Source organism: Thermobia domestica, chromosome 11, assembly GCF_964235325.1.
Source record: "Thermobia domestica chromosome 11, izTheDome1.hap1.1, whole genome shotgun sequence".
Lineage (NCBI taxonomy): Eukaryota > Metazoa > Arthropoda > Insecta > Zygentoma > Lepismatidae > Thermobia > Thermobia domestica.
Window position 1 is genome coordinate 245,346,078 of NC_137464.1, and position 26,998 is coordinate 245,373,075.

The 26,998-nt window shown below is 34.7% G+C and overlaps 1 protein-coding gene across 1 annotated transcript in view; it reads right to left on the reverse strand.

The window, feature by feature from the left end:
- The window catches only part of stet (rhomboid serine protease stem cell tumor), a 1,160,693-nt gene that overhangs the window by 1,132,239 nt on the left and 1,456 nt on the right, over positions 1-26,998 (reverse strand). The window lies entirely within an intron of this gene.

Genomic DNA, 26,998 nt, shown 5'->3' on the forward strand with positions numbered 1-26,998 from the left:
CTTTCGCTATCTCACATTCACTATTCTCAAGTAGGACAGCGCTTATTAATCTCAATGAGACTCACGCTATCCCAGGCTCACTATTCTCAGTGGAACTCACACTCACTAATCTCAGTGACGCTCATGGTATACCAGGCTCATTATCTTAAATAGGCTAGCACTCACTAATCAGAATGTCACTCACGTTATCTCAGGCTCACTATCCTCAAAGGGCCTAGCATCCATTAATCTCAATTAGGCTTACGCTAGCTCAAGCTTACTATTCTCAAGGACAACCGCTAATCTTATCTTGTTCAATGCGTAATTTCATTTTGTTCAATAAGTGATTCTATCTTGTTCAATGAGTAATCGTATCTTGCTCAATGAGTAACCTTATCTTGTTCAGTGATTAATCTTATCTTGTTCAGTGAGTAATCTTATCTTGTTCAGTGAGTAATCTTATCTCGTTCAATGAGTAATCTTATCTTGTTCAACAAGTAATCTTATTTTATTCAGTGAATAATCTTATCTTGTTGGAGAGTAATCTTATCTTGTTCAATGAGTAGATAATCTTATCTTCTTCAGTAAGTAATTTTATCTTGTTTAATGAGTATTTTTTTTCTTGTTCAGTTAATAATCTCATCTTGTTCACTAAATAATCTTATTTTGTTCAATGAGTAATTTTATCTTGTTCAATAAGAAATCTTAGCTTGTTCAATAAGTAATCTTATATTGTTCAGTGAGTTATCTTGTTCAATGGGTAATCTTATCTTGTTCAGTAAGTAATCTTATCTTGTTCAATGAGTAATCTTATCTTGATCAATGAATAATCTTATCTTATTTAATGAGTAATTTTATCTTGTTCAATAAGTAATCTTAATAATATAAAGAAGCAAATATAGGTAAATTCATCCAGGAATTTACACCTCGCTGCTTTTCCCTCTTGTTCCATAATCCACAGTCACACGTGGGTTGCTAGACACACACATCCGTTTATTCGCCCTTATTTTTCTCCTCCGTCTTTATAGCACACACCCTTTCACAAACTCACTCTCTTAAGCTTGAAACCGCTTCCTGTCTCACGTCAAAACAAAAAAAAGTCTGAGAGCCCAGAGGGTAAACTGCAAAGATCCTTTTCAGCAACCACAGACGTCGTAAGATTGGAGAGAGTCAGTCTTACGACTTAAAAAAGAATCATAAGCATTAACGCTTTTGAAAGAACGATAAAAAAAATATTTCATTTCTGGTTTTCCTTTTCTTTTCTTTTTACTTTTTTATTTTTATTATTAAACGATTTCTCAGGAGTTTTTGAACGTTTTCCCAAGCTAAAGGAACTAAATTCTCTGCTATAAGAGACCTAAGAAGTATTAAATGGTTATGTGTGGTTAGCACCTTGGCTTCGTATCTCTTATTTCTGGCTTCCTAATCCAAATTTCGTTATCTCGTAATAACTATGATTTTTCCTACATGTTAAAGTAAATCTTTTTTATTCGCACCTTCTTCTATTTTTCGCAAAAATTCTCTATGACTTACGGTTCCCGAGATATGGCTCCTTAAATCTCCCGAAATTCAAAATTTTGGCCAATATCTTAGGAACGGTGGACAGTTGGCCAGTGGCCACCGGTTACTATTTGGTACCACCATCCTCTTAGATATTGATCAACGCCAATATCATCTCTATATAACTTATGGTTCCCGAGATATGGCTCCTTAAATCCCCCGAAATTGGACATTTTTTTAGCCAAAATCTCGGGAACGATAAGAGTGACGTGAAAAAAATCCATCACTTTCTCAAATAGTTTCTGATGCTCTATCGAATGGGGAGCTCAAAATTGAAAAATTCGCAAAATAACAGACAGACAGACAGATAGAAAATTCAGTAACGAACTTTTTAAGTTCATTGAAAATAACTTTACGGCAGTTGTTCCCAACCTTTTATGACCGACAATACATTTTACTTTTAAATGCTTGCAATAACATCGCGAAAATACTTAAGTTTGAATTGATCTTGTGTTACTGCTGTTGCAAGAGCTAACTAAACAGCGTGACAAACATCTTGGCATTTGAAGGCGGCGTTGCAAATTCCCTTTAAATGCTGCTAGCAAATGAGAGGCCAGCGATATTGCCACGTTTATTTTGTATACAACCACGTCTATCCCCTGTCACCTGACCACGCTGTAATTTGTCTATTTAGCCATAGCCATGTCCTTTTACCACTTGGCAACGTCGCGTCAGAGCTTGCGTTTCATTCGTTTAGCTGAAATGCCAATATGTTTGTCACAGGCTTTAGTATAGTCTTGTCTCAAAATTCATTATCAACTTATTATTAACGATGTTTGCGCCATATTTGTTTTTGTTTTCTTATTCCAATGATTAATATGAAAAATTATTTTTCTGTTAACCCTGAAACAAACCGGAGTTTTAAATATTTCATTTAACTCGTATCTTCTTCAAACGTGTTTAATTGTTCTTTAGTTTGTGAAAATTCTTATATCTATCTTCTATATATATAAAAGAGAACGTACAAATCCTTTGTCCGCTCATCACGCTAATACGGCTGAACCAATTTCTTTTATTTTTGGGGGGTTATTAGGATTTGGACCCTAGATGGTTTTTATCATATCACTTTAATTTTCAATTACCAGTGTCTTGAGATAATTGACCATTCAGGTGTCCATTACGTACAAATCCTTTGTTAGTTCATCATAGGTATAAAAATAAACGTATTTATATGCAACCCGCATGACCGTGTCACTCGGCGGGTTAACATACATGACAGGCGTTATAATGGTTTTTATCATATCACTTGAAAGCGAAAAGTAAAAATTATCTAAGTAACAAAGTTTATTGCGTTCCGGGGTGACCGCAGCGAAGCGGGGTGAACGCTGCTAGTCAGTATATATCTAAGTATACAAAGTGTTACAAATATATGTCACAATATTTTGAGAAAAAAATTCCTCACATCAAAATAAGAATGAAAGTTCATACAGACCTGTGCTCAAAAGTGGATAGTTTCGGAGCTATAGGGTGCCGAAAACGTGAAATAAGTGGACCTTAATAGTTCATAGCTCCACTAGTATGGGACCTATCGCTAGTCGGGTCAAGGCATCACTGAGAAACTGGTGTGTGAACTATAAAAATATCCATGTTTAAGAATGCTCCAGTACTTGCACACCAATTTTTAGGGACGTAGGTGGAGAGTGATCAAGTACTCCCAAACAGCCTCTCTAAAAATGATTATGCAAGTACCGGAAATTCTGGAAGATGAATATTTGGATAGTTCACATACTAGTTCCTCAGTGATGTCTTCACCCAACTACGATCATTCCTGTAATAGGTGGAACTATGGACCTTTAAAATTCATTTTTTTTTCACGTTTTCGGAAAGAGATAATGGAAATTTTGATCCAACTTTGCCCCCTTTGGTCGTGGGGCTCTGAAACAAAGTGAAATAACAAAAAATCCACAAATATCAATTGGTGGTAGCTTCCTCGAATTTTATCTATACTAGTAAAATGAAAAAAAAAGTGGGAAGAAACGGGAGAACTCCGAGAAAACTCACGCTGAAGACAAATGAGCACAGCAAATACACTAGCTCGAGATATTGCTGCTACATCTAGTTTCTTCCAAGTATTATTGTTCAGCTTTTTGTAGAACTCAAACTCGGGTTCCTCTCCTTTGCATTTACCATTTCGGTTATCCTTGCAGGGTCGCCAATAAAGGAGGGCTCAAAAGAAAGAAAAAAGTTAAGATTTATAAATTTTCTGTTATAAAAAAAGTCCAGGGAAAAGCGCTATCAAATTGAAATTTGTAGAAATGATCGTTGGACTTTAGAGAAATATAAATAATTTAGAAGTTTCCTCATTTCTTTTCCGGTGTGTAATTGCCATTGTGGGAAAGTGCTATGCATTACAATTTCAGTCAATTTCAAAGAAGATGGAAAAATATTTTCCCATACAAATCAATGGGGAAAAAAGAAAAGAAAGATGTGTGGGCATTTAACACCGTTAAATATTTCACAGTAAAAAATTTAAAAAAGTGTCACAACAAAGTCTAGATTTATAGCCTTTTGGATAGCATAAACTTTACTTTTAAATTCTTTAAGAAAAATCGTGGTTCAGCGGTGAAAAGCAAAACCTGCGTTATGCGGTGTTGTTCGGTTAACATCCGCATTTCAAATGCATCTTTGACAATCGAATCTAGAACAACAGATTCTAACAAGTTACATTACGCTAACAAGCAAGTTCCACATATACATCACGTGAAGGAATTTGGATTGTATGATGTGATATTTTTATCAATTAAAATTGAAACTGGTAACCGTAGTATATTTCTAACACTTCCTGTTTTGATAAGAGAGATCAGTGTGGAGACGAAACATTTTCTTGGAACGCTTAATTGATCGCAGAAAACCGCTTCTCGCTATTTGTTACCGTATCGTTTTCACTCTATAACGATCAACGTAAAAACTAGGGATGGGCAACACCGGTTTTTATAAAAACTAAGAAACCGGTTTTTAGAAAAACCGAAATCCGAAAAGCGGACATTTCGATTTTCTCCAAAACCGGTTCGGTTTTTCATCGAAACCGGTTTCGGTTTTCTCCAAAAACTGGTTCGGTTTTTTTCAAGTTTCGGTGAAAACCTTTGGAAAACACATAAAATTATTTCTGTGGAAATGGAATCGGTTTCCGGAGAACAACAAAACACTATTCTGGTCAGAAATAGAACCAATTTTGCAAAAAAACAAAAAAAAACGGAACCGGTTTTGAAGAAAATCGAAACCGGATCAAGTGAAAAACCGAACCGGTTTTGGAGAAAACCAAACCGAAACCGATTTCGGTGAAAAACCGGTTTTTGTTCCCACCACTAGTTAAAACCGGAAATGCTTTCTTTCTGTCACTTTCGGTTTTAGTAGAGAGATTACTCTTACTCTTAATCCCATAGATTAAAAACATATTAAGAAATAATAAATAATGCCTTTTTGAGGTACATTCAGTGTACGGGGAACATAATCTACCTTTGCTCTTATTCCTTTATTGCAACTAGTAATTATAGATGTACTATTTCACGTTCGGTATTGAATTTTCATAGTTTAAAAGTTTTTTTTTTTTTTTTTTTTTTTTTTTTTTTGTCTTTTTACACTGTGAAAAGATACTTACTAGTTTAGACTTCCAAACTATGCTATGCACAAGTGTCGGAAGTCTCATAGAACGGGTATATCTGTCCGTCAGTTAACAGGTATCAGAGAAGAAACAGTGGAAGATATCGCGAAGTGTTTCTTTCTGGTTATTTATTTATTTATTTATTTATTTATTGATTCCGAGTCCAAAGAATATGTTGTCTTTGTCTTCTCCATTAACCTTCTATTCAAACAAGAAGTAGTTGAAATTCCGGTTTCAAAATTTATCGCCATAGAACAAAATATAAGCGATAAACGGTTTTCTGCAATCGATTCAGAGTCTGAAGACAACACACAATCACGGGCGCCCGAAGGGGAGGAAAGGGTGGGGCCCGTCCCCCTCTGGCTCACGAAAATATATTAAATTTCTTAAGATTTTCTTAATACAAGTAAAAAAAAAATACCAAACGTAACATCCCAACCAGAGAGATGAGCCCTCCCCTAGAAAATTTTCTTCGGACGCCCATGCACACAATGACTATCCGCAACACTTTAACAAAACCGGAAGTGGTTGAAATTTACTGCAATCGATTCAGCGTCCGAAGAATAGGTACCATCTTCCCCGTTAACCCTCTATACAAACCGGAAGTGGTTCAAATTAACGATATCCGGTTTCAACATTTATCCCCATAGAACAAAAATGGTAATAGCGACGAGTGGTTCTCTGCAATCGATTCAGGGCGTCCAGTGAACACATGTTCACAAATCAAAACACTCAGGGTTTCCGCCAGAATTTCAAAATCGGGGGTGTTCAAAAATTTAAAGGATGTTCGGGTGCTCGACTTCTAGAAAACTTATATTATTATTTTTACCTTCCTTGTATTATCCTAAAATCCTGCAATAACACAAAAAGATTACACCTTTCGACTGCAATCCTAACTCAACAAAGTAGAAAATACTGAATTGATGTTTTCGTTTAATTTTTTTCTATTTTGCATGAATACCATTATAATCAAGTACCGGCAAATTATAATATTAACGAATTAATTCATTTGTCTGATGTTGAACTAAAACCCGTCGCAGTTTTCGTGATTAATGTATGCATGAAGAAATAAATGTCGGATGTTCTCCTAAATTTATCATTTCTATTATCGTTCTTGCCCTGCCTAAAATGAAAAATCTTCATTTTTCACGACTGAGATCAGTCAGTGGTTAGGTTTGGTTAGATGAACTCGATCTGATACCTGAAATGCTAAAACAACAACATGATATACCAGAACATTTATTGCTAATTGCAGATATTGTACCTTTATCGCAATATTGTAGGTGTAACGTAATTCGTTTAAATTTATAGTCAATTCAAATGTAATGTTGTACTTACCAATGTGACTCATATATCTAGAAATGTCTTAATGATTATACATATAGTCTTAATGATTATGCATATTTTTACAAACTCTCCTCTAAATCGTCATTAAGATTTTTCACATTTTCACACATTGTAACACCCTTTATAACCTAAACATGCTTTATACTGGCACGTTCGCGGAAGCTTCGGGGGTGTTAAAGCGAGTTTTGGAGGGTTACACCCCTCATTGGAGGATCTGGCGGAATCCCTGAAAACAATCTACTAAAACCAGAAGTGATTCAAAATTACTACTATTTTCATAGAGCAAAACCTCTAAAAGATATCGAGGAGCGGTCTTTTTCAATAGATTGAGCATCCGAAGAATAGATTCTATCTTCTCCCTTAACCCTATATTCAATCCGGAAATGGTTCAAATTAGCTACTTCCGGTTTCAACATATATCGCCATAGAACAAGAACAGCACAGGATAGCGAATACGATTAATGGATTTTTGTATAGATTAAGCGTTGAAGGAACAGATACTATCTTTAATATTAGACCTTATTCCTCTCTTGAAACCAGTAATTATAGATAGGGATGTGCACGAGACGAGTCGAGACAGGATTTTCCTGACAAAATTCGAGTCGAAACACGGCTCTTCCAATAGAAAAATATATATTTTTCGAGTCGAGACATCGCTTTTACAGCACATTTTCGAGTCGAGACAGCCACAAATCTTGTCTCGTGCTCATTCCTAATTATAGATGTACTGCTTCAAGTCTAAGTATTGAATTGGAACACTGAGAAAAAAATTGTAGGTAGCATACTTAAAAAGATAGGTTACATGCGTAGTTCCTGTAGTTTTTGGACTTAACGTACAGCAGATGTATAACTGAAAACGCATGTTTTACAATACTTTCTGTATAAGTGTTCCATCTATACGTACTTTCCGTATGAAACAATGTAGGCGGTCAGGATCTCACATACAAATGGACGTATATGACATATAGCTGACGAACGTAACATAAGTATATGCATGTGATATACGGAAAACTGTTAGATGTCAGACATCCTGCAACGGCATGATGTAACATCTAAGGGCAGTACCTATGTAGCATATGGATAACGTATGCTCCGTACTGATTTCTATAATAAGCAAGAGGATTCCGTGTATTTGTACAATATACCGCTGTCTGGATAACGGATTTTTCTCTGTGCATAGTTTGTAAGTCCGTAATTTCACGATCTGAAACAAAATTCACTCCTTTTTTTAAAAATAGTTTTGAGTACTATGTTTTCAGTATTTTGAGAAGAGCAAAACTCTTAACTAATTAAGTGCAACTTCACATTTTTCATTACGATATTAGTATACTGATTTATACATATACAGGGGTTTCAAAACAACACGAACACGAACACGTTTAGGAGGTGATTTCTGGCACCAAGATAAGACAAAAAGTATAGACCAACCAGGGTAGATAAATGTTTCCTTTTGGAGTTATAGGCTGCCGAAAACATGAAAAAAAAATGAACTTTAAAACTCCATTCAAAACTATGGGACCTACCGTAGTCGGGTGAACACTTAGGAACTAGTATGTGCTCTATCCAAATATCCAAGTTTCAGAATCCTGCGGTACTTCCGTAACAATTTTTGTAGAGATGATTGGTGAGTATTTCAAATTATATGCCCGTAGCCCAAACTCCCTCTATAAAAATTGTTGCGTGAGTACCGCAGGATTCTGAAACATGGATAGTTGGATAGCGCACATGTTAGTTCCTAAGCGAAGTCTTGATCCGACTACGGTAGGTCCTATTGTTTTGGATGGACTTCTTTAAAGTTCATTTTTTCATATTTTGTGCACCCAGGTTGGGCTATACTTTTTGTCTTACCTTGGTGTCAGAAATATATATACGGGTGTCTCTAGCGGGGGGACGAGGGGGACGCGTCCCCCCAATATTTTGAAGTACAATTTTTATTGTAACTTAATGTATTTACTTACGACAGAATAACATATGAATGATAATAATTGTACTTATTTGGAATACAATATTCAGGCTGTGAAACTATTACAACAGAGTTCAGAGTTCTCAGAGGGTTCGTGGAGGTAAGCAAAAAAGTAACAAACGGAATCGAAGAAAGAAAACGGCGACGAAAGAAAGGAATGAACCTACACTTAGGCTGGGTTAGGTAGTACGATTTAAATCACTTTCTTTGATGCTTCCCCCCAATTTTACGTGCCAGAGACGCCAGTGTGTATATATATTGGTAACAATTGCAGCCCTGTCCTCTCAATAACAAAATGTGGACAACTTTAGTTATTTTTTTATTTATATTTATGTAAAAAAAAGAATGTTGTAATATATATTAACGTATACAACTTTCTTTACACTTCTGTTGCATAAATGTTAAATTGTATTAAAATAATAAACTAGGAGGAAGCGTTTTTCGGTGATTATTCCTCGATGGTACATCGGATTTTTGATTTCGACCTATGTTGTCACTCAGCACGACATACTCTATCAGCGTGCTAAGTTTGGTTGAGATCGGCCAAACGGTCTAGGAGGAAGCGTTTTTCGGTCATTATTCCTCGATGGTACATCGGATTTTTTATTTCGACCTATGTTGTCACTCAGCACGACATACTCTATCAGCGTGCTAAGTTTGGTTGAGATCGGCCAAACGGTCTAGGAGGAGTTCGCGGACAACCAAACGGCTAACCCGAGTATAAGAGCTTCGCTTCGCTCAGCTCAATAACACGTACTTTTCTTTAAATAAAAATTAATAAATTACAAATGAAATACAAAAACTGAAACATCACATTGGTTAGAGTAGTATTTGATTGATTGATTAAAGTAATTTAATTATCAAAACTGAAAATGAAACCAAATAGTGTATCATACATAGTATATATATTTTTTACTTAATTTTTATGCACTTAAAAGGCTTCATTTAACTAATTAATTAATTTATCATTTCCAGAGTTTAAGCTACAGATTTAAAGTTGTCAACATTTTGGCGAAATTAAAAAAAAAAAATACTATTTTCTGATCATATGAACCTAATTTATTATTAACTTTGCTCACATATATTATTATTATTATTATTATTATTATTATTATTATTATTATTATTATTATTATTATTATTATTATTATTATTATTATTATTAATAATAATAATAATAATAATAATAATAATAATAATAATAATAATAAATGTCGACTGAAAACAGGGAATTCGTGTTATTATCCAACGTCCAAACTCTTTCGTCGTGACAAATTCTGTCGAAGAATTTGAAACTCAAAATCTATAATCATGCCTATTGTGCTGTATGAGTGCAAAACATGGTCACTTCCTCTGAGGGAAGAACGCAGACTGAAAGTATTTGAGAATAATATCCTAAGACGATATTCGGACCCAAGAGGAACAGAAATGAAGAATGACAGGAACTTCATAACGAGGAACTGCATAATCTATACCGTTTACCAAACATTCAAACACTGTTCAGGTCATCAGGTCTAGGAGGCTCAGGCACGCAGGTCTTGTAGCCAGAATGGAAGAAAGTAGGAACGCTTGTAGCCAGAACGGAAGAAAGTAGGAACGCTTTCAAACTTTTAACTGGAAATCCAATCCGAAAATGTGTAATATGAAGACCTAGACGCAAATAGAACGATAAAATTAAAGGTCATCACTGCAGCGAAATTAAACTACCGCTAATTTTAGAGATTTTCTGCAATATCTTCAAAACAAATAAAAATATTCGAAAAGCAGAACCGTAGTGAACTAGATAATATGATTTTGCATGTGATACCGTTATCACAACTCATCTATCTGCTTTCGAATTGCAACTGTCGATAGATTTTTTGTTTGTTTGTTTTTTTTTTTTTTTGCGGGTTCTGTACATAGCGGCATATCAAAAGCAGATAGGTGAATTGTGGTAAAGGTATCGCATGCAAAATCGTATTGTCTAGTTCACTATGTTTGTGCTTTTCGAATATTCGTATTTGTTTTGAAGTTATTACAGAAAAAACTCTAAAATTTGCGGTAGTTTAATTTCGCTGTAGGGAAAGCCTTAGTAGACGGGAGAAACTGAATCCAGTTTGCTAAAGACAGAAGTCAATGGAGAGCTTGTGTGAACGCGGCATTGAGCCTCCGGCCATAGAGTTATTATTATTATTATTATTATTATTATTATTATTATTATTATTATTATTATTAATAATAATAATAATAATAATAATAATAGTAGTAGTAGTAGTAGTAGTAGTAGAAGAAGAAGAAGAAGAAGAAGAAGAATTTCATATTTTTCAATGTTGAAAATACATTCTATTTTGTTGAAGTTCAGCGTCTCTTTTAAGTACCAACATTGTGAAATATATGTAACTATAATGCGTTCAATGTTCTCCGACGTGGAATCGAACCCAGGATCTTGTGGATCAAGAGACGAACGCGCTAACCATTTTTTTAAAAAAAAAATCGTACAAACTAGGGCAGTTATCTCCATGGTCTTTCAGTTGATCTTATTCAATTTTCGATTTAACCAAATACGACTGGAATACGAACACATACAGTACATCCTCCCCGTTGTTAGATGACTAGGGTCTTGGGTGTTTGATCTCGAAAATCCGATTGATTTTTGATTGCTGGTGGGATATCATATAGTTCGGATCAGTAAATACCTGTTTTAATATCATTAATTTATTTCAATGTTTTCTTCCCCCTCTTTTTACCTCCACTTTATAATAACTATGTCACGTAAGTCAGAGTGTGATTTTTTTTTCAACTAACGCCATACTTTTGGACTATTTTTAGATCCAAGAAAGTGATTATAAACTAGATACCGTATCAACTTTTGAAAAAAGAAAAAAAAACTTAATTCAGAGGATTGGAAGCATGGAGAGGGTTAAAGATCTGAACGAATAGGATGAACCCAGCCTTTTGATGCTGATACGTAGTGCCTTCTTTCACATATTACACACGTAAATCAAAATACTGCTTTGTACGAGTTTCAGAAATCTCCACTTTGGAGGTTTCGGAGGAGAGTTGTGATTTGATGCTTTGCACACGAAATGGTCAAGTTGTTATGAATATTCAAGCTTTTAATTAAAAAAGTAAAAAAAAAAAAAAACGTTTATGAGTAATAAAATATACTCCTGAGACTTTATGCAACCAGTTATTCATAATTATCTTTCGGGTTGCATAGATTCTTGATCACAAACAAAGTAGAAAAGTGAAACGAGATCTTTCCTTTTAATGTCCCACGTTAAGCTTATCCCCTGTAGGCTACGGAAGACAATAATTGAAGCACCTGAATAATGATGGAAGAATTGGTGGAGTGTGATAGTGGGAGGAAATTAGAGAACCCCGAGAAAACCCACGGACACTATATTGTCCACCAGAAAATTACTCAACTGGGGATCGAACCAGGGACCCAACGCACAGCACTAAACGCTCTACCACAGAGCCACCGTGCCCCCACAAACAAAGTAAAGAATGTTTATTTACATCATATATAGTATATGGATAGATACAGTCAACTTTTCATCTATCGTTCAACTGACTTGAAACTTCGTACGCTTCTATGCCTTATGATAATACAGCGATCAATTGTTGTCAAATGAAGTCATTATAGGCTATACATTTTACATGAGTTGAGTTGATTTTGAGTTTAATGTCACTGTCAGCAGCGAGGCTATATGAGACGGGACCTACTGATTAACGTGGAATCCGTACCACATGAGCTCCGCTATACATTTTAAAATGTACGCTTTTATCTAATTCCGTTAGTAAATAGATTTTTTTTTTAATATGTTATACCGCAGACGATAACGTCGTCTCTTCGGGAGTGATTCAGATAGACATTGGTTATGATTTAGCACATATATGGGCTATGAGGTTTAACAACAATAATAAAGTAAGTCACTTTATTCATACACAGGTGAATTATTATTGTTGTTGTAAAACATAGATGGTACAAACTAGAAACACAGATATGAATGTGGAATAGTAACATGTAGTATGGAGGACAGACAGATAGCAGATAACAGTGATCAGATGTAAGGATTGTGAATTTTAGAAAGAGATGTTTATTTAATGAGCGGAGCGAATGATGAGATGAAGTGCTTAGACGCCACAGTACACAGGGAAGAGTTAGTATTCACAAATGAAGGGTAAGGGGAAAAAACAAGGAATATCCATGCGCGTGCTTTATCGGGTGTTTTGTCCTATTTGTTGGTGACTTTTGGTACTATTTGACTGTATATGTCATGCATTCGTAGATGTAGAAATGTCCATGTAAAAAGAGGCAAAAGATTTCATAACCCTATTCTTTATACGCGGTTTTCAATATTAAAACGCCGTTTTCTCGAAAATGCAGTTTTGTGACATTCCTTCTTTTTTCCCCTTACCCTTCAAATGAGCTTATCTTCTGTGTTGGGGCTACTCAACACTGATGATAGACACGGGGGAAGCCCTTATTAGGTGGAGTCACTGTGCAGACGATGGGTAGATGTGCGGATTGAATTCTGATGGATGATAAATGTCGAAGAAATGATGGTCAGGGTGCTCTGGATGCGTCCGGCTATAGATGGAGAGGAGATGTCGCAGTGGAGGATAGTAATTTCATTTCATTTCATTTCATTTATTTGCCTGTTTCATTAGCTTACAAAGCATGAGAAATTCTCATGTAAGCATTACAGTTGTCAGAAAGAAAGAAAAAAAAACATACAATATTGTCAAGTACCAGAAGTATACATCATGCAATCTTTCTAAAAATACAAAGCCACATAATTAGGTAGCTGTTTCTACCACACCAGGCATGTACTCACGGGTAAGTATCTGTTTCCAACTCTTCAGTTAATGAGTCATTTAAATATTCTTTAATTGTGTAATAGCACTTTTCACTGAGTAGATTATATAAAGTCTTACCAAGAATGGAAACATTGGTCATATTTTTCAAGTACAAAGGAAGTTTATTATACAATCTGACACAATTCATGTACACGGTTTTGCTTATATTAGCATATTTTTGATGCATCACAAATATGTCACTACCTTGTCTTGTATTATGGCTATGAACATTTTTATTAAAGATAAAAAGATGCTTGTTTTTCACAGTAAAAAGAATAGATTTATAGATGTATAAACTGGGGAGTGTTAAAATTTTTGCTTCTATGAAAACCTTTTTACATGACGATTTTGTGGGTAACCCAAAAATTATTCTAATCGCTTTCTTTTGCAATCGGAAAGTGCTTAAACTATTTTCAGCAGATCCCCAGTGTATTATGCCGAAGTTAATTAATGAATTAAACTTGGCGTAGTAAAAGCTAAGAAGTGCTTCTCTCGATACAGTACCTTGAAGTTTGTATAAGGCAAAACACACGCTACTTAGTTTCTTGTTTAAAGTGAAGATATGAGCAGACCATGAAAGATCATCACTTATGATTACACCTAAAAGCTTTGTTATGCAAGAATATTGGAGTAAGTTAGAAGATATTTTTATTCTAGGTGATATACGCGGTTTTCCTGGAAAATGAAAATGTAAGAGGATCGATTTATCATGATTTATAATTAACCTATTCGCTGTTATCCATTTTACTAATTTGTCCGTAAAAATGTCAGATTTCCTCTCAACTTCTTCTATTGATTTTCCTGATATTATCATACTGATGTCATCAGCATATAGAATACATTTCGCTGGATGCATAAATTCTAACAAGTCATTTATATATATCAGGAAGAGAATAGGACCCAAAATGGAACCTTGAGGAACACCTCTGACTACAGTTGATAAAGACGAACAAGTTGTTTGAAACCCATCTGCAGCTAATTTTGATATTTGTACCGCTTGTTGCCTACTGGATAAATAAGAGAGAAACCAGTTGTGAGCTACTCCTCTAATACCATAAGCATACAACTTGCTTAAAAGAATAGCATGATCAATTGTATCAAAAGCTTTGGATAAGTCGATGAATAGGCCAACAACATATTTACTGTTTTTTAATTCAAGAGCTATATTGGACATGTAATCAAACAAGGCTGTTTCAATACTTTTCTTATTTTGGAAGCCATGTTGTGATGGTGATAGTAAGTTACATGACTTCAAAAAATTGCAGAGTCGTGACTTCATCACATATTCAAAAATTTTTGAAAACGTGGAAAGAATGGAGACTGGGCGATAATTTCTTACATCATGCATACTCCCCTTTTTATGGAGAGGAATTACTTTTGCCACTTTTAACACTGATGGAAAACATCCTTTCTCAAGAGATAGGTTAACTAAATAACAGAGATGATTTACAATGAAAGGAAAACAAAATTTAATAACAGTCACTGGAACTTCATCAAAACCTGAAGATCCCGAATTAGACATCTTACTCAATATTTTCCGTAACTCCTCTACTGTTGCTGGAATTAAAAAGATCGTATGTGAATGCATTTGAAATTTCATCGAGTCGTCATAACTCGCTTGTATGGGGTCAGGTAATGGTACACTATCTAGAAAATAATCATTGAAGACATCTGCAATCCGCTTAGGTTCTTTAATAATTTCGTCCCCAACTTTAACATACTCAAAGTCGCTCTTTTTGTTGTTTGTTCTACCATTTAAGATTTTCCACATAGTTTTAGCTTTATTAGTAGAATTAAGTATTGTGGAGCTATTTGATAGTAATTTAGCTGTTTTAATTACTCTTCTGTATATTTTCCTGTACTTAAAAATATAATTTCGAAAGCTGTGAGGAAGTGATGTATTTATTTTGAGTAATCTATTATATCTAAATAGGTTACTTTTAGAAATTTTAATGCCTTTAGTTAACCACGATTTAGTGGACGACGTCCGGATTTTACGAGTAACTTTTGGAAACGCCATATTGAAGTAATGTAAGAAAGTTTCAAAGAAGTATTTAAACTTATATTCAGTGTTAGACGTATTATATATGCCATTCCAAGGCTCGTGAGAAAGCAAGAAATTTAGATATTCCATATTATGAGTGGAGAAAATTCTCTTTGTAACTGTGTATACTTTAGACTTAAGAACAGTGGTATCGTTTAAAGTGATTTTTAAAATAATCGCATCATGATCAGAGAAACCGGGATCAAATACTTCAAGGTTATAGGCAAATTGATTTTTACTAATTATGAACTGATCTAGCGCACTTTTATTATGACGTGTCGGTACATCCACTAGCGCTTGGAGATTGTACACATTCAGTAGATCTCGTAGATCGGATTTCTTTTTTGCTTCCACTATCCAATTTACATTAATATCACCACAGATGATCATTTTTTCAAAGTCTTTTCGTATGAAGTCCAAAAGACTTTCGAGTTTCTTTAAGAAAACAGTAAATATGCCGGATGGCGACCTATAAATGCATATAATACAAATGTTAACACTTGGTAATTTAATGGCTACAGCTTCAAAGTCAAATTCACAGGTAAATTTTGTAATATCTATTTCAGAAGCTTTTAAACTGTTGTGAACAAAGATGCATACACCTCCACGTTCGTGTGAAACACGAGAGAATTTAGTGATAAGATTAAAGTTTTCAAAATTGACCTCCTTAATAAGTGTATCATTTAGCCAGTGTTCACCAAGACAAATAACCTTACATTCTTTCAAATCATCAGCTAAAAGTACATCAAAGTATTCGAGTTTATTCTGGATCCCTTGTACATTCTGATGAAAAATACTTATTGTATTAGCTATCTTGGATTCGGATTTTCCATCTGGTGTGCTAAAAAAGTTACATTTTTTACGTTATTTTGTCCGGCTGCAAACGATACTGTATTATCATTGCTAAGACCTGTACGGGGGAAAGTAAGAGGAATGGGATCCCTGTTCCTGTTCTGAGCCTTAATCATATTACTTAAATTTTCACATACATGACGCTTTCCTAGATTATTCAAATGTAAACCATGATGGGTGTGAAATTTTCGTGGAAGACTACTTACATCTAATAACTGTACATTTTTAAATCGACTACAAACTTTACTAATGATGCTATTTGTTTTATGTACTTCTGAGTTAACACAAGAACTCTTCAATAGATCATGCCGGTGTGGCAGATTAACTACTATTACATTTGTATGAGTAAGAGTGCTGAGTGTAGTCTTCAAAACACGGACAGCATCTTCAGACTCATTTTTTGACACATCATTAGTGCCTCCTATAAGTACAACAGTATCAGTATCTGAGAATGATTTCTGGTCCACACATGAATTTACAACATTATTTAGTTTTGCACCAGGCTTAACAATACCTACTACGTTCATATCATCACACTCCTGCATTAATCTGGAAGCAAGACCACGACCGTGACTATCTCCTACAATGAACACCTTCCCTTGCACTTTTTTTAGTAGGTAGGTGAGGCGAAAAGTCGACTATCAATGTGTATGGTGTCCATAAGTGTATGGTGCTGTGTTCTCCATTTCTTGTCTATGTAGCGAGAGCGAAGGTCTTCCAGATGTCGAGTGATGTGCGGGAATGTTAGTCGTTCAAAATAGAAATAAGAAAGTGGGATCTAATAAAAATAATATGTAGTAATTTGTCTATGAGCGCCTATGTTTTGTCAATATAATAAGTAAGCAAAGCAAAAAAAAAAAAAAAAAAAAAAAAACTTCATAAAGTCTTATACTTTTTTATTTTTATAGCTCAATATAAGATGCTATTTTTATACTATTATTGTTTTGCACACCAGTGGCGGATATAGAAGATAAAAATTGGGAGGAGCCAGAACCCAGACTCTGATAGGTACCGGCATAGGCGGCGATTAAGGGGGGGGGGGGCAAGAGGGTGCAGTTGCCCCCACTTTTTTGAAGTGACTCCTTAATGTATATAGTTTCATTTGGAAATGTAAAGTTTCTCTATGTACTACTGGTTCATAGAAAAAAAATGGTGCCATATAATATTTGCTGTTGCGTGAGTATGTATTGGTTATTTGTCTTCCCGTGTAGTTAAGATTAGTGTTGTAAAAAAACGGTTTTTTTTCTGTGAAGTTTTTTTTCAATAAAAAACATCGTTCTTTTTCATGTTTTTTTTCAAATGTCTGTTTTTTTTCTGGCAGCTATTATTTATTGATGTATGTTGAAGATTATTGAAATAATCAATAGAACTTGAGTCGAAGCCCTCGTAACTTACAAATCGTTTGTTTCCTTGTACATATACGAGCAAAATCGTATGATTATTCCTTTCGGACCCAGATCATTTTTGGAGTTTTCCTACTTTGTCAGTTAGTGACGTATTCCTCAAAAACCATTTACCCTATTGATATGGTTAAGACCTTGTTTTTTAGAAAAGGAATGGGGCTATTTTTTGGTGTACGTTACATTGCAGTGTTGCGAGCGGGTGGGAAATTACTGAGGGAAATGTAGGGGTGAAAATTTGCAAAAAAATCCCTAACCGAAATTCAAGATTTTTTGTATCTAACACCACTGTTGCCATATGGGTCTAAGTCACCTAAAACGATTCTTTGGTGCGTTGACAAGGTACAGTGAAAACCTGAAGTCGTTCGCTTCCATTCAAAGAGAGAAAGAAAAAAATCTGTTTCCATACACATGAAATTTTGACACTTTTTACACCTCAAAAGCAAAAATCAACAAATATGCCGACGCTACAGCTTCTCTAATTATCCTATTTGAAACTTTTTATGGTGTGTTCTGTAGGCTAAAGAGAAGACTTTCAGGTAGTTGTACATTTGTTCCAACGTAGCGAGCAAGAGGGAAATAATAGAGGGGAAAGGGAAATTTGCCGAATTTTTCACTTAAAATCGGGAATTAATTGTTTTGGCTGGAAACATTGCCATAAAACATACGTAAACTATCTGAAAGTAAACCTTATACCCTAAGAATGTATCCTACAAGTATCATTGCGATATCTAACAAAGTAAACATGAAATTTAAAAAAAAAAATCTCATTCTAAATTAGAAATGCACAATTTTCTTACCATTTACAGAACATGGTTTATTATAAGCCACGACTGTACTTCCCCTAATTATTCTACCGAAACTTTTTATGGTGCGCTGTGTCGGCTAAGGACGAGGCTTTCAGACAGTGGTACGTTTGTTCGAATGTAGCCAACAAGAGGGAAATAATAGAGACAAAAAGGGATTTTTTCCAAAATTTCCTCCTAAAATCGGAAATTAAAATTTTCTGTAGCTGGCAACAGTGCTAGCAGACACACACAAACTATCTTAAAAGAAGCTTTGGTATCCCTATTATATACCCTACAAGTATTGTTACGATATCTAATAAAGTAAGTAGATCATTAAAAAATATTTCAGTCTACGTAAAAAAATCAATTATCTTTCCACTTAGAGAACAAGGTTTACTGTAAACCTCAACTGTACTTCCCCTAACTATCGTATTGAAACTTTCTATAGTGCGTTGTGAAGGGCAAAGACAAGACTTTCAGATACTGGTACTTTTATTCCTATGTAGTCAACAAGAGGGATATAATAGACAAAACAAGTAATTTTCCCCTAACATCTTGAATTAAAATTTCCCGTAGCTGGCAACACTGCCACCAGACAGACGAAAACTATCTTAAAATAATCACTGGTACATTACTAATATATCCTACAAGTATCATGGCGATATTTAAGAAACAATGCTTTTAATTACCAAAAATATATTTCGATAAACAGAAAAGTAGGGAAAATCAAGAGTTAGAACCTAAATCCGAATTTTTCGTGCGTTCCCTAATTACTCCACTGTAACGACATGTACCCGAGTTTGTTCAGTAAGAACAAATGTTCGACTGGCGTAAGCTGACTTGTATTGGGACGTATAGGTAGTTTTATAACAAAAATTTCGAATTTTTTGCCCAAATTTTAGGAGATTTTAATTTCCGTAGTTGGCAACACTGCGCGCAAGCCCATCCAATTGATGTCAACAATTAGGTATTGAATAAGGTGTGATGAGCCCCAGGGTCGGTGACACATGAAGAATTTACCTTTCAAGCACAGGTGTGCTGAAATTAGCATACGACATGAAGTGTCAAGCAAGTAAATTAGGCTGAGGCTCTGTAGAGAGAAGAGGAAGGCGTACCAGTGATGGTGAGGTGTGTCACTCTCTCTCTACATTTGACAGCAGACTTACGTCACACTTGGAAAGACTGTCTGTCATCGTGGGTTCCATGAACTATGAACTGTTTGGTTGCGGTAGAGACTGAGTTAAAAAAAAATGTTGAGACTCTTTAAAAAGACAAAAATTTAATTTTGATAGAATAATCAAAAATGCCCCTATGTAGATCTATGCTCCTTTTTAAATTAAACAGAAAATCCCGATCTTGAGATCTACACAGGTCTCATAGTTCATGTTTCCCTACCCTGATTGTACGCTCTCGAAGCGACTCATGGGCTACAGAAATAGTAGCGACTCATGTAACATTGAGCTTGAGTCTAATGATTACCAACAGAATACATTAATAAGGAGTACTATTAGCAGTAAGCTAAATGAAGTCGCCGAACGAAGTCCACCTGAAAAGAACAGAAGTTACAAAACATTTTATATATTTTTGTACTCACCAGGCAGCAAGTAAACCTTCGGGATTCGTACGGGAATTGTAGTATGCAACAGACGTATAAGTAGATTTTCATAACTATTTAATAGATCCTCGGCGGAATTGAATTTGAACTATTTACACTCGATTTCACAAACAACACTTGTACACGAAAAAAAAAAAAGATACTCGTTTTTAGTGGCCACTGTCTTTTACTTATACCAATAGTTCTAGTCCACGCGTGATTTAGTTTGTATTTTTCACAGAAACGTCCTGCATGAGTCCAGTCTTCACTGTTGTCTGGATCCTCCAATCTGCACGCATTCTTCCGTATATGCGTGACGTACTTTTATCCCACATAGTACGGTTTTTGATGATCAGTCTTGAAGATCACGTTGTCTTCGTCGAGCTCTGCATTGGTATCTCTCTGTTAAAAGTTGAGAGTTACTGTCATCTCTATTACAGCAAAGGTGACATAGACTCGTCACGCCTTACTGTACTTTATGTGCTGTGGTGCAAAAAGTCCCACTATTTAACTTTCACAGGTTAAAAAAAAATAAATGTTTCTGCTGATGACAGATTTGCTATCATTGTTGTGTATTAAACACAAAACAAACTGGTTGAAGGTGTGCTCATTGTAAATGTGAGCCACACGGTGAGTCCACCAACACACGTTACTAATCTCTTCATAATACGTACATGTTCTCCGATAATAGCTGGTCTTGGTGTACAAACAAACACCCCTAATTATATGTACGCAAATGTAACTACAGCAAGTTACTTAAAAAAAAACACTCCCGATGGGGTCATATATAGAAGATATTTCCCCTTTTTGCTATCTAAGCACTATGTGATACATGTCATAGTAGTTGCTATTACACTAGCGAAGACTTGAAAATATAATGTCACTAAATGAAGTGTTCTATGAACTAAGAACTCAAGCGAAGTATCACTGAGCGACGTGTAGTGTCTCCTGACATGGAACGAAGTGTTACTGAACGATGTGTCCTGTGTTCAAACTAAGAACGAAGTGTCTCGTGACCTCTCCTGCGACCATAGTTATTAGGTCCGCTGGAACTCAAAAAACCTAGACTCACCTTCAGTCTACCGGTTTTCTTATGGTCAACGTTCTCTCTCTCTTTTGGTGACAACCGAAATTCCTAAATAGGTCACCACTGTTATGCCCTAATATTACGTATATAAATACACTCTGGTGAGTTTGACATATTTTACATGATTCTTTGATCTTCTATGAAGATTTTGATATATAACACAACATATGTCATGTACCGGAAGACTCTTTAAACAATTAAGAAAACAAAACATATTAGAAAAAATACATGTTCCCCCTTCCATCAAGAACTCACGTGACAGGTAGTGACATCTATACCCAAACACAGTCTGCAGCTGGGTGTAATCTCAATACAAACTTTTACTGAATTTCACTCATCCCTGCTTATTGAACAAATATGCTGCAAAATCAAACCTTACGTTAATAACATTAGACAATTTACTATATAAACACATTATAATACATGACTGTCATTACCTTAGTGGTGGATAATTAATATATTTGTCTTCCGGATACATTGGTAGGCAGGAAGCCCCTTCCATCTTTGCAGACGAACACCGTTCAACGAGTTCAAACAACTGCCTGTAAATAGTACTGTCAAAACGTACTGAAAGAGTACGTGATACTGTCGGACATGTGACATACCGTGTTAAATAAACATAATTTATAAACGGGTGCATCCAAGAACCTTTTAAATTTGAATAAAATCAAATTTTCCAAAACCAAATCACAATTTCAAAAACATATTACTCCGCGCTGTGGCTGGCGATAGCTTCGTTTTTATCGGCCTAGAGCCGTGGCGGGGGAGGCGGGTAAGGTGACAAAATACGTCATCAAGAGAGTTTCTAGCACCTTATTGTTCCCTAAAAACAACACTACTGTGTGACTAGTATACAATAGCCATGTACACGACTGAACGGCGCTATATTGGAGAGTAGCCAACCCATCTCTCATCCACTAGTCCTTGACATATAGTTGTAGTCCTGCGTACAACTATCTCTGGATAGTCCAAAATCTAGTCTGGAAAATCATAGTAAGCTGGAAACAGTTGTACCATCTTAGTTGCTGTTCGTGGGTGTTCCGCTGGAGACTATGAGTTTGCTGAACTTCAGTTTGAAAATTTAGAAATGTTCTTCCAGGAAAAAAAAAACTTAGTACTCGAAGTTCTTCCATCTCTTCCCATGAAAATGATATGAATTTAATACAAATTATATACATCTTGTTGGCTTTTACATTTTATTATGCATGATTAAATATTTAAATGAATTGATATAAAATATATGTGGTTACACATTTACATATAATTTCTATTTTGATATGCAAAGATTTTGATACGATATTTGCATATCAAAAGTTAAATGACGTACGCACTAGGTCTTTACAGTATCCATCCGACGTATCTACCTGACAAGTCTTAAGGAGGTCTCTCTACAACGAATGAAGCTACAGGGGAAAAGTAATAAAGAAAATTCGAAAATTCTTGAATTTTTGACGGGTAAAATTTGAGAAGGAAATTCGACACACAGAAGAAGAGGAAACTAAAATGATAAACTATGGACCAACCATATTTGGCAAAAAAATATATACCGATATCTTAATTAGTGACCATACAGGAGCGGATTAAAAAAGTGCCACACGCGTATGTGCCACTTTGGCCATGTGGGTCCGAAAGGGTTACGAGTGTACATTTAATTACATTTTTTTGACTACTAACTTGTGTTGTTGTAGTAATTACAGTCTTGACTAATAATAATATCGTTGTTGTAAACAATCATAATCTCTCCTTTTTACATCTTAGTTCCAATACTGATGCTGAGAAATGCAGGGTGTTTCAAAATGAATATCGGAGAATTAAGTCTTCGTAGTACTTATTACATTTTACGCACAATTATAAACAATACATCAAATAAAAGAACACCTCAAACAGTTTTTGCTTCAAGTGTTCGATGTGAGCTTCATTCGTCACATGGCACACATTGAGTGAATAGGTGAGAAAGGCCCATAAACTTTCCGCCATATGGCACAAAATATTCAATTCATACACACGGTTGCACTGTAACTACAGATTCAGTCTTTGCAAAATTAAAATACACAAAGCTTTCTGGTCTCTAGTCTCCATTTTTGCTACTTGCTCTTTCTAACGGCAGACAGAGGAAACAATGCATGGCATGCGTGTGTACAAAACTGTTTGAGTTGCTCTTTCATTTGATAATACTTATAATTGTAAGTTAATTATAAGTACTTATAATTGTAATAGATACTACAAAGTTTCAAACCCTAATATTCATTTTGAAACACCCTGCATTACTTGAAATTATGTCAACCTATATTCATGTCTTGTATGTACACTCATGTCCAAAATTATTGTTCCATGTCTATAAATATGTTGTTCTAGGAATATAATTTGATAACGAATCCGCCTGGTATTTCTTATAATGTTAGTATGTGTATAATCGGCAAAGACATGTATGTGGAAAATTTCATGTCAAAACAGCAGTAAATAAGAACAATAAAACGAAAATGAAACTTTCTTGTCCATTTAGCAACATTTTCTTTTACTCTTTCTCATTTTCGTATTTATAATTCTTTTCCTTTGAAATTTACCATAAATATACATTTTCAGATTATACACACAACATCAGTATTAAAAGTACCCTGCAAAATCATTATCAAATTATATTCTTACAAGAAGACAGTTATAGATATGCGACAATCATTTTGGACATGAGCGTACATATCATCGGGCCTGCCCTAGGCAATTTGTCGCCCGCGCAATGATGTAATTTGCCGCCTCCCTCTTTCTCCAGAAAGAACAAATCTTAAAAGTCACGATTTTAAGTATGCTACTCCAGCATGAACAACGAAAGGGAGGGAAACTACACCCGCACTCAGAAAGGCTTATATACTTACTACAAATACAATATTGTTGTGTCTGTTTTTTTCTTTAAATATTAATCTATTATGTTAGTGAAAGATAAAGCAAATACATCTGAAAGATGGTGATCCATTTTATAGAATTCAATATCGAGTTTCAATCTCAACATATCAGTTTGCAATTATAGTGCAACTAGCTCTTTTACCTTTATTTCTTGATTTTCCTTCTACATCTGTTATTTTTTTTAAAAAAGTGTTTCCACCTTCAATGATAACGATCCTATTTGCGACAAAGACAAGAGAACCTCTGCTAACTAGCCAAAGGGGGCAGGCATTCGAGAATTGAGTTCCTGTATTTGACAACAATCAAGCAGTTTATTCTGGGATTTATTTTACAATTTGCTTTAGCACTGATCATGAGACTTAAACTAATGAGACCTAAACATAATTTATGAATGTAATATTCAAATTGAAGGTCAGCTTAGTAAATTTAGCTACCATGATCATGAAGTCTGTCTCCAACAAGAAATATTTATTTTAAATAAAATACTTATGACAGATATTGCAGCCCCGTGGAAATGCACGTGTTGCACATATGATAGAGCCAGCAATGCATATCATATATCAAGTCGACAAATTATTTATATATGATATTCAGAAAAATATTAGTAGGCAAATTAGTTTTAGTTTCTACCTTTAGACAAGTTATTTGCGTTTTATACTGTTCGTTATATTATTTTCGTACTTATTAAAGGCCTACTTTCACGAAAAAAAAATGTTCATTTCTACTTTTATTTCTTCGTTGATATTGGTGAAACAGTACAGAAACCCGGATTCTTAGTAGTTACACTACTCATATAAATTGTAAAATATTTGTACCGTATCAGTTTCTAGTGTTTAATTTATGTTGCATTTTATGGTAATTACACCTACATTAAAATACTTCAGACTTAAATAACGTAAAATACATTACAAATGACTATTTGAAAAAAAACGATATTTAGAAAAAAAACGAGAGGCAATGTTTTTTTTCTAAAAAAAACGCACATTTCTGAAAAAAAACGAACGGTTTTTTTTCTATTTACAACACTAGTTAAGATAGCTACAGGAATTGCATTTTAATTGCAATCCAAAGCAATTAATATTGCAATTACTTATTTCTTTAAATGTCGTAGCATATGCTTGTAGTATTTACTGTCTTTCATTTTCTAAGAGTAATAACATACATTCAATGGCATGTGTGGAAATAAAAATATAAGTTGTACATTAATCCCCAGCTTCAATATAACTTCTACAAAACAAGCCTCATTATTTATTACTATGATTAATTTTATTCTTTCCATTTATTTATTTCGCAAATTTGTTATTAAATAACCTAATTATACAATTTTCCAGATTGAATTTTAAGATTTAATGAGCAAGGAATCAAATCTCTTCTTACACTTTCGTTGTTAAAGAGTACAAAGGACTAGTACCTACTTGCATTGCTCTGTCAATTTACTTATTAAAATATGAAATACATATACAATATTTTAACTGAAAAAGATAGTATCCTATTAGTTATACAACCTTTCGTCGAATATCCAGATCATATCTTGTCCCCCCCACTTTTAACGCCCAATCGCCGCCACTGGATACCGGTATATCATGTGTTTACTATAAACTTTTTTTTTTTAAAAAAATATGTAAATAATAGCTTAACTTATTTTTGTGACTCACAAAACTGACGGGATTAGATCTCCCGGCCACGTGCTAGATCAGCTACTGCTGTACACACACACACACACACACACACACTCACACACACACACACACACACACACACACACACACACACCACACACACACACAAAAAAAAAATTGAAATATGTGTATTTCCCAATATGACTCATAAAACTATTAATTTTCCACTTTCCCAAAACTGACTAGTGAATCAAGTAATTAGAAAGCGTTTAAAAAATCAATCCTATTCTGAGACGATTGTGAAAAAGAAACTTTTTCAAATTGATAGCTTCAGGGACATTTTCCGAGTGGCATTTCCCGTCTCACAGAGATACATGTTTCATGTTACATGAAATATAAAAACTAGCCACCATTGATTGCTTTTCTAAGAAAACTTTTTTTTTTTTTAACTTTAAGTATTTCTATCTAAACTCATTTAAGTAAGATACATTAAAGAGTTATTATAATGTAAGAGTATGGTTTTGGCAACACACCAAGAAAATACTTGCTTACTTCCGTTCAGATTCGATAAATCGATTTAGATCTATTAAAAACGGATGGAACACTAGATCTGATATGCCACCGAAGGACATCCAAACCAAATATGAAAAGAATATCTTGTTTTCTTACAGCAAGCAAATTACGAAATGATTACTAAAACAATTTTAACTATTAAAAATACAGTATACTATCGTTAATCCAGCCTCTCAGTAACCTGGTTGTCAAAACTTTTTTTTTAATCTTTCTTTTTCACTGCCATTCTAACGGAGTGTATTGACTCCACGCTAAAACGGATGAAATTTTAAATTTGTATTTGAGATTTTGAAGTATAGAAAAGTTATTGACGCGAATTAGTGAGTCTAATCATAACATCCAAAACGAAACAGGAGCGCCCTCTTCCGTAGAATATCATCAGTGCCGGGTTTAGGTTTGATGCGGCCCTATGTTGTTGAAAGGGGTCCTTTATACGTCAAAATTTAGGGCCCTTTATAAGTTAAGCTTTCTTTTCAGCGAGAAAATGTCGCAGTTTTTTTTAGGTTTGAATATAAGCTATATGCTAATTTATCGACCTAATAAATATCTAAATGGAAAAAAGGGCCCATTACAAGCAGGGCTGGGAAACGGGAGCTCCATTATAAGCGAGGCTGAATAACAAGGGCCTCATAATAAGTGGGGTTGAAAAACAGAGCTGTATTATTTGCTTCATAAAGCCTAGTGCATAACAATATAAAATGCCAAAACCGCGAATGTGCAAATTTTGCTAATTTGCTGTTATTTGGGGCACACAGATTCGAATATCAAAGTTCCATTTTTGAAATATGAGTATATTAGAAGTTATCGTCAATTCCTAAAACATGTACCTAAGTCTATATACTGATTTT